The sequence below is a fragment of the Helianthus annuus genome, chromosome 14 (assembly GCF_002127325.2).
Source record: "Helianthus annuus cultivar XRQ/B chromosome 14, HanXRQr2.0-SUNRISE, whole genome shotgun sequence".
NCBI lineage: Eukaryota > Viridiplantae > Streptophyta > Magnoliopsida > Asterales > Asteraceae > Helianthus > Helianthus annuus.
Window position 1 is genome coordinate 121,264,498 of NC_035446.2, and position 15,124 is coordinate 121,279,621.

A 15,124-nucleotide genomic window follows, 5' to 3' on the forward strand; every position below is an offset into this window, starting at 1 on the left:
ACACGGCCAAACAACCCGTCCTTCTTTCCTCTCGTCTCTTCTCAGGCACACAACCAGGAGAGTCGGCCGAGCTCCGGCCAACGATGAACCAGCAAAGTCGGCGAAGGCAAGAGTTGGGCGTTTTTCCGGCGTTCCGACGATTTCCTCCGACGACAGAGCCGCCGTTAGCGGCGACAGTAGTGGATATGAACGACGAATGAACAGCGCCCGAAGTTCGTAAACGGGGAACTCAACCATCTCGTACTCGGTATACCTTCTCTGTTGTTAATCTCTTTTTTTTGTTTTCATAACTATAACCTCAAAAGATGAACCTTCCTCCTGTATTTGGGAATCACCTACTGTTCGTAGGTTTTTTTTTTTAAAAAAAAGAGAAGATGAACCTTCTATTTTCATAATTCCAACACAAATTTATTTATATATATTTATAATAAAATACATTGTAAGGACAACTGGATGGAAAGATAGGTAATTTTAAGATGGCAGTTGAAGTCACAATGTATATATACACACAGAAAGAAAGGGTTGTTGATTTGGTTAAATGACATAGAAACCAATATATGTTTTGTTAAATAAAATGTTGGTTAAATTGTTCTCTTAAATCCATTTGTCATATTAACTTCAACACGGATCTGTTTAGAGTTACTTATACGTTTTTTTTCTAAGTTAATTAGTCTTATAATTGTACAAATACTAGAGATGGTTCTCACGCTAGGAAATATGTTGGGCCATGAAATCATATTTAACAAATTTCTCCTACAAAACGAACGATAAGATTATAGCTTCTTTTATATAAATGGATCTATAAACTTTATTTTATAAAATACATATTTTTAGTTGAACTGTCGTCAAAGTCTTTGGCAGTTTAAATGACGGTAACTATCACTATTAAATAGGAAATGTAATTTTACTAAAAAGTTAATCATACGAAAATTAAATGAGTTTTAACCAAAATAATATTAATTACAAAAAGTCCCCAAATCTAAGAGCCTGAATCACTAGTCTCGTTTTCATCGTTCCACTCGTTTAGTATTTTGGTCATTTTATTTTAGGGTGATTTGCTACTTTTTGGATTCCTCCATCCTTACTCGTGCGTTATTTCCAAGAAATCTCCTTACGCAGCCACTGTGAGTATACTCGATCCCTTTTCCCCCTTTACACTTTGGGATGCAACATATATACCTATTCAAAACAACTTTTATGCTTAAACAAAACATACTCTATCTATGAACGTGACATGAAACTATTGTGAATATTTGCTATGCTTGTATGCTCTATGAACGATTTAGAACGTTATATGCTCATTAACTTTGCTAGCCCACCTTAACAATTATAGCACTATAGGATTAACGCCCCGCCTGCTATTCTATTGGGTATTGTTAAGTTAAACATTACCACCCCGCTAAACTATTGGGATTAGGCTATTTTATGCGTTGTATTCATAGGTTTGATCATATAGTACGCCAAAATTGCATTGCTAGTAAATTTATTCACTATGTAACATGTTGGATATGAGTTTTTATTCTATTATGCTATGTAGTCAAACTTGTATACTCGCCTTTGCTTTTGCATTGAACTCTATTTTAATATATGTTGCAGGTTAATTATTGAGATGATATTCAAGACGAAACAAGATTTAGGGTGGACTAGATACACACCTAGATTAATCTATCTTTTATTGTTATGTTATTTTATGAAACAATGTTGTTATTTCCATTTTGAATCTTGTATGACATTAGTATTGAAATGAAATTTGAATTTAATTAAATATTGTCACATAGTGTTATGAAGTCTCTAGCAATCTATACACACTTCGTCTCATCCCGATGTTTCCACCATCGGTTGGGGTGTGACAGTATCACCATCTCTGTTGGGATCACTGCCTCTGTCCCAAATACCAAAGAAAATGGGGTTTGGCCCGTTGCATTTTTCACCGTTGTTCTATCAGCCCACAAAACAAAGGGTAGTTCTTCTGCCCATCTTCCTTTTTTGGCTCCTAATCTCTTCTTCAAGTTGTTGACAATTATCTTGTTTGAGGATTCAACTTGTCCATTTGCTTGAGGATGTACCGGGGTAGATGTGATCATTTTGATTCCCCAACTTTTGCAAAAGTCAGTAGTCCTCTTGCTTATAAACTGGGATCCATTGTCACAAATGATTTCAGCTGGTACTCTAAACCTGGTCAGGATATTTCTCTTTATAAAGGATACTACTTCCTGGTCTCTGACTTGAACAAATGCTTTAGCTTCCACCCACTTAGAGAAATAATCAGTTATTGCCAACATAAAGACTTTTCCTCCTGGAGCTTTTGGTAATTTCCCTACTATGTCCATCCCCCATTTCATGAATGGCCAAGGGGAAACTATAGGATACAATGGTTCAGCTGGTTGGTGCAGAATGTTGCTATGCCTCTGACATGCGTCACATCTTCGAGCATATTCTGCAGAATCTTTCTTCATTGTCGGCCAATAGTATCCTGTCTTCAATACTTTCGAAAACAATGACCTGCCCCCAGTATGGTTACCACAATCCCCTTCATGTATATCCTGAAGTACTTCTTTAGTTTCGGGATCCTCCAAGCACCTTAGATATGGTCCTGCAAGAGATTTCTTATACAAAACATTATTTGTAATGGTAAATCGTGATACCTTCATCCTAAATGCTTTAGGATTTTCATCTCTAGGGATGTGTCCTTCCTTGAGATATCTTGTGATCGGAGCCGTCCAGGATTTTGAATCCTCCTCAGGATATTCAGCAACAAGATCCGAGATACTTGCTAAATATGCAATATTGGTATTTGGGTTCCTTCTGGTATCCTGACCGATGATCCCAGATTTGCTAAGGCATCTGCTTCAGCATTACCTTCCCTTGGTACCTGTTCAAGTGTAAAAACATCGAAATATCCTGCTATTTTTTTTAAGAATATTGAGGTATTCGATTAACTTCTCACCCTTAACTGCATAGGATCCATTAAAATGATTAGTGATTAACAAAGAGTCAACATATACTTGCAAATTCTTGACATTCATATTTTTAGCTAGTTCTAACCCTGGAATTAAAGCCTCGTACTCTGCTTCATTATTAGTAGCAGGGAATTCACACCCAATAGCCTGGGGTATTATGTCCCCCTGTGGCGATTTCAGTAGTATTCCCTATCCTACTCCTCTAACATTAGAGGCTCCATTAGTGTACAATGTCAAGGATCCTGAGGATTCTCTTAATTGTTGTACTTCTAGGTCTACCTCATCCTGAATGTCACTACTGAAATCAGCCACAAAATCAGCTAGAGCCTGTGATTTTATGGCATTTCTAGGTTCATACACTAAGTCATAAGCACTCAACTTTACTGACCACTTGGCCATCCTGCCTGACATCTCGGGTTTCCTAAGCACATTTTTGACAGGATAATTGGTTTTAACATGAATTCTATGTGTCTCAAAATAATGTCTAAGCTTCGTTGATCCATAACTAGTGCTAGTATCAACTTTTCTAAATGAGAATATCCAGTTTCAGCATCTAACAAACTTTTACTAACATAATAAATAGGATACTGCTGACCTTCATGATCCTTTACAAGGACATCACTTACTGCATTCCCTGATACTGCAAGATACAGGGATAATGGTTCACCTCCTCGGGCTTCATTAGTAGAGGTCTAGTTGAGAGGTATTGCTTCAAATCCTGCAAGGCTGCTTCATGCTTCTCCCCCTATTCAAACTTCTTATTTTCTTCAGGATATCATAAAACTCCTTGCATTTTTCTGAGGATCTTGAGATAAATCTGTTTAACGCTGCTACTCGTCCTGTCAGTCTTTGAACATCCTTCATGTTACAAGGTGATTTGATATCTAGGATGGCTTTGATCTGTTCTGGGCTCGCTTCTATCCCTCTTTTAGTTACCATATATCCTAGAAACTTTCCTGCCCCCACTCCAAAATGGCACTTAGCAGGATTCAGCTTCATGTTGTACTGATCCAGGATATCAAATGCTGCTTCAATATCCTGAAGATGATCCTCAGCCTTCTTAGACTTTACTACCATGTCATCGATGTACACCTCCATAGTGTCCCCCAGTTTGTCTTTGAACATCATGTTTACCAATCTCTGGTATGTTGCACCTGCATTTTTCAAACCGAAAGGCATAGCAGTATAACAATAAATACCTGTTGGTTTCATGAAGGCAGTATCCTCCTGGTCCGAAGGTTCCATCTGGATCTGCTGAAATCCTGAGGATGCATCCATGAAGGTTAAACTTTCATGGCCGGCAGTAGCATCTACCATTGAGTCAATATGAGGAAGAGGAAACGGGTCCTTTGGACAAGCCTTGTTCAAGTCTGTATAATCCACACAAACTCTCCATTTCCCGTTTTTCTTCTGTACCACTACTACATTTGCTAGCCACCTTGGAAATTTGACCTCTCTGATCATTTTCTACTTCAACAATCTGTCTACTTCTTCTTGAATAATTGCATTTCGTTATGGAGCAAATTTCCTTCTTTTCTGTTGGACAGGATTGAATGACCTGTCAATACCAAGCTTGTGTGTTATAACATCCTTGGAAATACCTGTCATATCCTCGTGCTTCCACGCGAATGTTGACATCCTGCATTTCAAAAAGTTAGTCAATTGGTCCTCAATATCCTGAGGGATATTGGTCCCCACGAGCACCGAGATATCCGGATTCTCCTGATCCAGGATAACTTTCTTTACATCCTGTTTCGAAGCCTCCGCAATATCCTTGGCCCGTATCTTTAATTGCTATGCTGCATTAGGCTTGGTAGATGATTTCATGGAGGATGAGTAACACTCCTTTGCTTCCTGCTGGTCACTGTCTACTTTGACAACCCCCCAAGGTGTAGGGATTTTGATGCACTGATGATAAGTTGATGGCATGGCTTTCATATCATGGATCCATGGCCTGCCCAATATAATATTATAGCAGGATAGGGAGTCCATCACACAGAAGCGTTGTATTGAATTGACCCCTTCAACATATACTGGTAATTTAATCTCTCCCACGGTATTCCAAGCTTCTCCACTGAAGCCAACGAGTACAGTGGATTTTGAAGTGATATCCATCGGGGATACGTTCATCCTTTTCAACGTTTCCAGTTGGATTATGTTGACGGAGCTTCCATTGTCCACCAATATACTGCGTACAAAATGGTTAGCCACATATGATGTTATTACCAGGGCATCATGGTGAGGATCCTGGACAGTATCCCTGTCATCACTGTCAAAAGTGATCACTTTGTCAGCTGTGAGGGTTGTCATCCTGGTTGGTCTTTCCCCTCTTTCGGCTTTAGCCTCCTTTGCATGTCTCTTGGCCGCGGAATATGAAGTTCCACAAATGTCGGATCCTCTTGAAATAAAGTTAATTATCTTGGCATCTACAGGAGGTGATGCTGCACGTTTAGGATCCTTATCAGCATCCTGACCCTTATTCTTCTTTCTTCCCAGAAGATCCTTCAGATATCCTTTGCTTAAGAGATAACTTATTTCTTTCCTCAGGGCAATGCAATCCTCAGTAACATGTACGAAATACTCATGGAAGGCATACCATTTGGACTTTTCCTTCTAATCAGCTTTTTGTTGATTCTTCCGAGGCCACCTGGCTTTGTCTCCTAAACCCTGCATAGCATACATCAATTCAGGTATATTAACAGAGAAACAATATTCAGATAGCTTAGGATACTCCTCAGGATCCTCGTCTTCAACAGCATTCACTTTCTTGTTATCGTTTATGCCATACGGCTTAGAGCGGTATGGTTTATACGAGGATTCTGACTTCCTGTTGGTTGATTCATATGTTGAGGATGCATTCATTCTCTCTTGCATTTTCTTATCATCTTCAAGCCGAATGTATCTCAATGCCCTGTTACGAGCTTCATCCAGATTCCTGCAGGGATTCATCACAAGATCCTGATAAAATTGAGAATCTTTCTGCAATCCCATCTTGAAAGCCCGCACAACCGTTGCAACATCAAGATGTGGGATATCCAAGGATTCCCGGCTAAACTCATTCACATAATCCCTCAAGGATTCCCGAGGTCCTTGAGTTATCCTGTAAAGATCACTGGTTAATTTCTCAAAACTCCGGCTGCAAGAAACTTGACTATTAAATAGATTAACTAAATGAGCAAAAGAAGTAATTGAGTGAGGAGGGATGTTTAACAGCCATTTTAAGGCTGATCCTGTTAAGGTAGAGCCAAAACCCTTGCGTAAGCATGCTTCTTTGAGATCTGGGGGAATAGGATTAATCTCCATCCTTTCCCTATACTAGGCAATATGCTCCTCAGGATCCGTAGTTCCGTCATAGAGCTTCATATTGGGGGTTTGAAATCTTTTTGGGATTTCAGCATCACAGATAGGATGCGCGAACCGGGATATCTTGTGACTGTCCTGGGATACTTCTGGAATTGGCTGGACCACCCCAGGCACACTGGATATCATATCCTTTAACTTCTGAAGCTCCCTAGATAATGCCGACGTCACACCTGCATCCTGCAAAGATCCAATACCGTTAGTAGCAAGTGTATTATTATTTGATACATTACCAGTTTGAGGATTCTGGCCATATCCTGAAGTATATCTTGAGCTCCTCACAGTTGACATCCTGACCGAGGAGGGTATTTCAGGATTATGGTTCTGGGGATGGCTAGGCACGATATTTCCCCTATTATCCTTAGTATACACAGCTGAACTGAAGTTCAAAGTTCTGGGTTGTAAAGGAGTGACGATATCTTCAGTGGATCTGCTCGAACCAGATTTTAAGAGTTGTATTTCCCTTAACAGCATTTGGTTTGTTTCCTGTTGCTGCCTCATTTGTTCCTGCACACTTCCAAATAAGGTTAGAATTTAATCATTAGAAGCTAAAATGGGAGCAGATCCCTGAATACTCCGAGTAGGGATAATATCCTGAGGTTGTGAAGAAGCGGGCATCCTTGGAGGAGGTAGTGGAAGCACCAAACCAGTAGTAGCAGAAGCTGTAGCAGACACAGTGGAGGAGCTCATGCTTGATCTTGTGGCCATTGCAAATAATGTGGCAAAAAGTTTTGAAAACAGAAAACCAATTAATGATTTCACAAAGATTTTTAGTAAAGATAGCACCACTTGCCCCACGGCGGGCGCCAAATTGTTTTGGTAAAAAATTACCGAAGTAATTTTGTGATTAAATTAGTTAAGTGAGGTAGTGTGCTAAAAAGTATGTTGTAAATATACTGGTTAACTTGTTTAGGAAAAACAGTTTTCAGGATACGGCTCAGGATATTGAGTTGTATCTACGATCAAACTATGAACAAAAAGTAAAGGAAATGACACGAGATGTACGAGGAAAGCCCTTGATCAATCTAGATCGCCGGCATAAAACCTCGGGAGCTGACAATCGCAGCTGCCTAGTTCTTCTTATTGCTTTCAACTTCAGGATACAGTGCAGGATGTAGTGCGGATCAACTAGGTGTTACAATATAATTCGAATACAAGTGTTTGTGGAGAGTGTTTGTTAGAAGATGGAGAGTTAAATTATGCGAAAGTGTGAAATGTGAAGTTGTGTGACTTAATCTGATCCGCCCCATCTATTTATAGTAAAAGAAATGTAACAAACTACCCTACTAAACCGGGATCTGGCGGATATTCCCTTCTTGAATGTTGTAGACCAGGTCCTTCGGGTTCAACGTCTCTCTTGTAACTGGTTTGCCCGAGTCTTAAGGAGAAGAGGTCCACTCGACCGTTAGAGACTTGCACCTTCTAATCTGCACGTGGTTAAATTGGTCACTACCAGGATATCGTATCAGGATGTTACCAATATCCTGATCCGGTATCCTAATTACAAATAAACAATCACAATCAGAATATTAGTCAGGATATATGTTCAGAAAATGGCCCATAACATTAACTGTTTTTAATTATTCGTCGCATGAAGTTTTCATTATCACGTTGCATTAGTATTGTTAATTCATTATTTTTGTTAATCAATAAAGTTATGGTGTGTGTATTTTGGCGTTTTCATCATGGCGTTTTCAAATTATGTGTTTATTATGTATTGTTTATTATTCAATTAATGGTGTTTTAATCTATAATGTTATTGCGAGACATTTTCTTTTTTTAATGGCGTTTTTCTGAATTTTTTGTTCCTCACTGTGTTTTCTCAGATGAAATTGCTTCCCCGAGTGAAAGGTTTTGCCCCAAAACTGGATGACCATTTATCATTCCTGACGTTAGTGAAGAAATACAGCCCAGAATGGACATGATATTCACAAGACTCGATGATTGTTATTCAATGTATGTTACGTATGCCAAGGCTTGTGGGTTTTCAGTCAGGAAAGGGACTAAAAAGATAAACTCCAAAGGTGTATTACATATTAAGTATTACTTGTGTACGAGAGCTGGGGTATATAAGGACAAGAAGGTTTATACGTTGGACCTCAATCAAAAGGAACGTTGAGTGCGATCCAACTTTTCAAAGAGGACTGATTGTGGTGCACTGTTATGTGTAATTTTTGAGGTTGGATCATGGAAGGTCTATAAGTTTGTCGAGGAGCACAACCATGATCTTGTTGAACGTCCTGATAAGCATTTTCTACCAACTGAACGACACCTCGCTCAGCTCCAGAAGCATGTTATACACAGCATGTCTAAGTTGAATTTGGGTCCGGTGAAGGCGTTTAATGTTATGAAGACTTGTTTTAGTGGTTTTGAAGACGTGGGTGTAAGTAAAGTTGAATTTAAGAACTACAAGAGGCAAATTAACTTGTTTATAGGGGAATACGACACCAATATGGTTGTGAGACATTTGTATGAAAAAAAACATTCCCAGCCTAATTTCTCGTACGATTACTTCACACACGAAGACAATCGTTTGAAGGGACTTTTTTTGGTGTGACGATTAAGCCAAACGTAATTACCACGTGTTTGATGTTGTGATTTCGTTTGACACTACGTATCGTTACAACAAGTAATATTTTATAATTCAACTTCTTCTGTTCTTTTTTGCTGTTTTATGAGTTTACATGAAATGACGTTTTTATGCGTTTACATGCAATGGCGTTTTATGAGTTTACATGCAATGGCGTTTTATTATTGTTTCATTTCTTATGGCGTTTTCATATGCAGATACGCTATGGTGTTTGTACCGTTCACTGGTATAGACAATCATCACTGCAATGTTACATCTGGTGCTACATTATTGGCGTCGGAAACTGCTGATACGTGTATTTGGTTGTTGAGAGTTTTTCTAAAAGCTGTTGGTTCTCAACCAAAAGGTGTTGTCACTGACCAAGATCCAGCAATGAAGAAGGCTATTTCTACTGTATTTGTTGACACGAGGCATCGGTTATGCATGTGGCATGTGATGCATAAGCTTTCTCTGAAGGTTGATATGCTTATTTTTACCTTTGGCGTTTTAGGATACACTGCGTTTTAAAATATATGGTGTTCTGTACCTTGTTACTGTTTTTTATAATTAAGTTTTGTCTTTGTGTAATATATATGTTTTTTATGCATGCCATTTTCGTGTTATACATAGGTTGGTATTAGGCTATGCAATTCCACCAATTTTAAAGAACGTATTTGTGGTGTTGTGTGGACGGATATTCTTACACCTGAAGAGTTTGAATTAGAATGGGAAGTGGTTATTGGAGAGTTCAATTTAGTAGATAATGACTGGCTATCTGATATTTTTGCACTCAGGGAATCTTGGATCCCTGCATACTATAGAATGGAAGTGTTGTCGGGCCTTATGCGAACGATATCGAGGTCGGAGAGTGAGAATCATTTTTTTTGGTCAAGTGTGCAATTCAAAAGCTACTCTTGTTGAGTTCATGACTCATTATGAAACTGCAATAGAAGCACAGCGTCACACGCACCGGAAAAAATGATCATGAATCTCGATACAAACAACCCCAGTTGAACAGTAATTACCAAGTGTTGGAAGGCCAAGCTGCTGACATATACACAAAATATTTTTTATGACGTTCAAGCTAAGCTAATTGGAATTGCGGATTGCATAAATCAACATTACGAAGATCAGCCCGAAGGGTTTGTTAAGTTTTACATAAATGACTTCCAGCAGCCTTGTACATCATTATTTGAGGTAAAACAATGGCGTTTTGTTTTTTATATGGCATTTTCTGTATATGGCATTTTTTCGTATCCAGTTGTGTTTTTTTTTTAAACTTTTTTTTAGACAAAGATTCTCTGTATGGCGTTATAGAGATATTGTTTTTGGCGTTTTTCAGGTAATGTACCGTAAGTCTGATTGCACATGCAGTTGCTCATGCAGGCGTTTTGAGCAGTTTAGTTTGCTATGTAGACATATATTCTATGTTTTGAGAAGTTTGGACATTAGGGAATTTCTAAAACAATACATTTTGAATAGATGGCGCAAAGAGGCTTCCCCGAACTGCTCTCCCAAATACTCAATTAGTCGTGAATATATGACCGATCTTGATCCAGATGTGCAAAGTATGATGCAAGATATTATTTTTTCAACGGAATATACTTTGAACCGTTTATCTAGTAATAAAGAGGAGCTATCCTTATACAAGGATCATGTTCAATCTTATATGAAGAAGGTTCAAGATATGCAGGTTGTTGCTCCTCCCCTAGTACTAGGGATAGATTTGTCGAGATAACCGGTCAATATAAAAACGACAAGAATCCGATAAGAGTCACTGTTGGGTATAAATCCAAAGGTTCTGGTTCTCGGAAGCGCCTGAAATCTAAACAGGAGATAGCAAGCGAGAAAAAGAAATCTAAGTCGAAACCCGAGGTCAAAGAAAGACAGTGTCAGAACTGCAAAGGCTATGGACACTATGCGTCAACATGCAAACAGGCTGTAATTAAAAGAAGATCGACAAGGTTTGGCATTTTGTATTTTTCATTCTTACAGAACACACACAGATTTCAGTTTGGCGTTTTCCATTTCTTATATATAATTTTTTTCCATCTTTTTTTTTCTACCTATTTGTTCATAACATGTTACTTCGAAGTTATATAACAAACAATATAAGATCGGACAAGCAGATTAAACGCCAAAAAAAAAAACAACGCCACTAAATACAACTACCATAAACCTCAAAATTTTGGTCATGCTAAACTCAATAATGTTTTGCTGAACGAGATGGACAACATTGTTAATCCTGAGTCAAGAAAGATGTCTTACAATGTTGTCCACCCCGTCCAGCTAAACTTTATTGAGAACAAGACTGAATCTCCAAGAAATGACGTTTTTGCAATTTTGTGGTTTTTGTGTGTTTTGGCGTTTATATTGAGGATAAACTCAATAAGATTATACTCAGTGAGATGGACAATATCCCCGCATAAGGATTGTGCCCATCACATTGAGCGAAAGTTTACTAAGAAAATAGTGTATCTCAAAGCAACGTCGATTGGAATCTTTGATATTTGGGTTTTTTGGCGTTTCTAAGATGAATGGTATATAGGAAAATATGGCATTTTGGGTTTGGTGTGGTTATTAGAAGGTCTGAGAGGTTGTTTATATAGGAAGTTTTTGACGCATATTTTAGGCGTGATTTTATTATAATGAAAGCTAGTAATTAAGTTCCGTCGTTTCAGTTACTGTTTGTCCAGATTTATCGGTTAAAACAAAGTTTGGCGTTTTATATTTAATGGCGTTTAGATTAGGATGATGTGTGCAATGTAGGTTAAGGCGGAATTTAATGGCGGTTTTATTCATGAGTTTGGCGTTTTGTGTAGAGAAGTCAAAATACTTTTTTTACCCTTAATGAAGCGCGTCTACTTAATAAAAGTGATGTTATTTACGAAAACGCCACCGCGTCATCTAGTCCATAGATTGTTTTGATCTGACGATCCATAGCCGTTCTCTCCGTTCTCACACTTTTCACCGTTTTCTCTAAATCCTGACCCCATATATGTATATAGTCGATTTTAAACTATACATATGTGTATAATACGAAAAGCTTAGGGAAAATGTGTGGTCCATAATTCTTCTCAAGTTTCTCAAAGTGGATGAACTTCTCTTAGGATCCCTACCATATATATATATATATATATATATATATATATATATAGGGTAAGGTTCATGCGAGAACTATCTTTATTGCGAGAACTGCAAGAACAAATGTGAAAACAACAAAATAAACCCACTACACTACCCAAAACCTAAAAAAAAAACTAACCCCCTACCCCACCCCCCAAAAACCTAAACCCCCCTCCCCCAACCCAAGCTAAATGCTAAAAACTAAAGCATAAACCTAAACCCTCCAAAAACCTATAAAAAACCCTAACCACCCCCCCCACCCCACCCCCCAAAAAAACCTGAACTCCCACCCCAAAAAAAACTAAACCCCCCACCCCCCACCCAAGCTAAATGCTAAAAACTAAACCATAAATCTAAACCCCAAAAAAACCTTAAAGAAATCTAAAACCACACACAATTTTAAAAAAAAAAATTAATAAAAATCGCTAATTTTAGTATCAAAAAAAAATTTATTGACCAAAAGTAGCGATTTTTAGATACTTTTGGTTGTGTTTACAGTTCTTGCTATTCTCGCAATAAAGGGTGGTTTCTAACGGATCGTTCTCTTATACACACACACACACACATATATATATATATAGTTCTAGAGTGAACACTAGTGTATTTACGAACTGAGTAAACAAATCCTGGTCATTGTTTACACACGTGTATGACTAGGATTTCATCATTAAATCGTAAAATACACTACGTATTTTATCATTAAATCCTGACCATTGATTTACACTAGTGTATTTATGAACTAAGTGAAAAAATTCTGACCATTGATTTACATCTTCAAATCGTAAAATACACCATTATCAAATATTGGCCATTGAGTTACAATTGTGTATACACTTGTGTATTGATAGTTAAGGGCTATGATTAGTCCATCAATGTTCAGAATCAAAAGGGTTGTTCACAAATGAATCTAACCATATATATATATATATATATATAGAGAGAGAGAGAGAGAAAGTATAATGTACAAAAACCCTTAACCTACATTAACGTACGACAACTAGCGTAATTAGAGTCCATGCGTGATTATCAACAAGGTTTCATAAAATGAACTAGCGTAATTAGGGTCCAATGCGTGATTATCTTACAAAAATGATCCCATGCGTTATTTTTGTGTCCCATGCGTGATTAGGGCCGGATCCGACGGTTCCCTGCTTCGCGTATGTGATGTACGATAACACTTAATGTACGTTAACCCCTCCCTATATATATATATATATATATATATATATATATATATATATATATATATATATATATATATATATATATAGGATAATGCTTGGTAAAAAACCCCATTTCTTTAAGAAACTTAGCAAACTATATATGTGGCTAGCATGTTGCCACGTTGATCTGATCTCATGATTTTAAATTTTACATCAAGGTTATATTAGTAATTTGCTTTAACCCCAAGAATTATGAGATGACCTTTTCATTAATTGCCCATCAAGCCATCAAATCGTATACATTCACCATCCCCATATTTCTTTTTCATATTTCCCTTTTATCTCTTCTACATCTCTCATCAGAGAATCATCAATCTTCTTATTTACACCACAGTAGCAAGCATCTCCATTAATATCAATGGAGACAAATCCACCAACCTCTGAATTAATGTCGCCGGTCCGTAGTTTCCCAAACCAGTTCTTTTGCAGCGACTTCCAAAACGATGAAGAATTTAATGCTCCAGGTTTGTCCATATATAGTTTGCTAACTGTTCTAGAAGATCTGTTTTTTTTAAAATGGTTCTGTTTTTTGTGTTAAAATGGTTCTTAAAAGGGGTAAATGTTTATGTAATTTACAGGTTTTTATTTTTGTGTTAAAAAGTTATGCTTGGTTCTTAAAAGGGGTAAATGTTTATGTAATTTACAGGTTTTTATTTTTGTTAAAATGGTTCTTAAAACGATGAAGATCTGTTTTTTGTGTTAAAATGGTTCTTAAAAGGGGTAAATGTTTATGTAATTTACAGGTTTTTATTTTTGTGTTAAAAAGTTATGCTTGGTTTGCATATGAACTGATTTTTGGTTGTGTTGTGATTTTATTTTAGAAAAAGATTGCAATTTAGCTAAAAAGTTGTGATGTTGTTTGAGAAAAAAGATTTTCTGGCTATGAATGTGTTAATAGTTATGTGTGGTTAACGACTTAACGGTTATCTTATCTTTTTGTTATTAGGATGGTGATGGATACAAGGGAAACAAGATCCAATTCTCGGGACCGTTGGTTTTGTCAAACGTGGATCAGATGCTTAAGGATCATGACCATGTTTATGTTACAGCACAACACAACTAACACGTGTTATAGTTTGAACTTCAGGACATGCATGTGTTACATGTGACATGAAACCCATGTACAACGTAACACGTATTAGTGCTATGTATTTTTGTTTACTAGTAATATGTAATGTGAGACTCTTCTTGTTTTCTCTAGTACACGATGTTAAAACGGTCTAGACTTAACACATTTTCTGTTGGAGGCGCCCGTATTTGTACCTTTACTGTTACAGTTACTATTGAAGTTTATGCATCCATTCTAGAAGTCTCAACACATGTTATAATAGAGGCTTAACCCACGTTATATCATGTTTACTCTGTTGTTATTAAGTTACTATTGGAGTTTATTCATCCACTGTGGAAGTCTTTACACACGTTATAATAGATGCTTAACACACGTTATACATTTCAGTCGCTTAACACATGTTACAGTATGTATATACACATCATGGTGTTTTGGAAACTAATAGCTTATACATGACACCATGTTAGGTTAAACCAAGATTATAACAGAGGGTTAACACATTTTATCCCAGGTATACGGTGTTACGATATTAACTTGTATGTTCCATATTAACTTGTACACGTTTTTACTATCAGTATATGCACATCATAGTGTTTTGCAAACCACTTTCATATACATGAATACAAGTCGGGTTACAACAAGATTATAATGGTGGAGGCGCCCGTATTTGTACCTCTACTGTTACAGTTACTATTGAAGTTTATGCATCCATTCTGGAAGTCTTAACACATGTTATAATAGAGGCTTAACACACGTTATATCATGTTTACTCTGTTGTTGTTAAGTTACTATTGTAGTTTATTCATCTATTATGGAA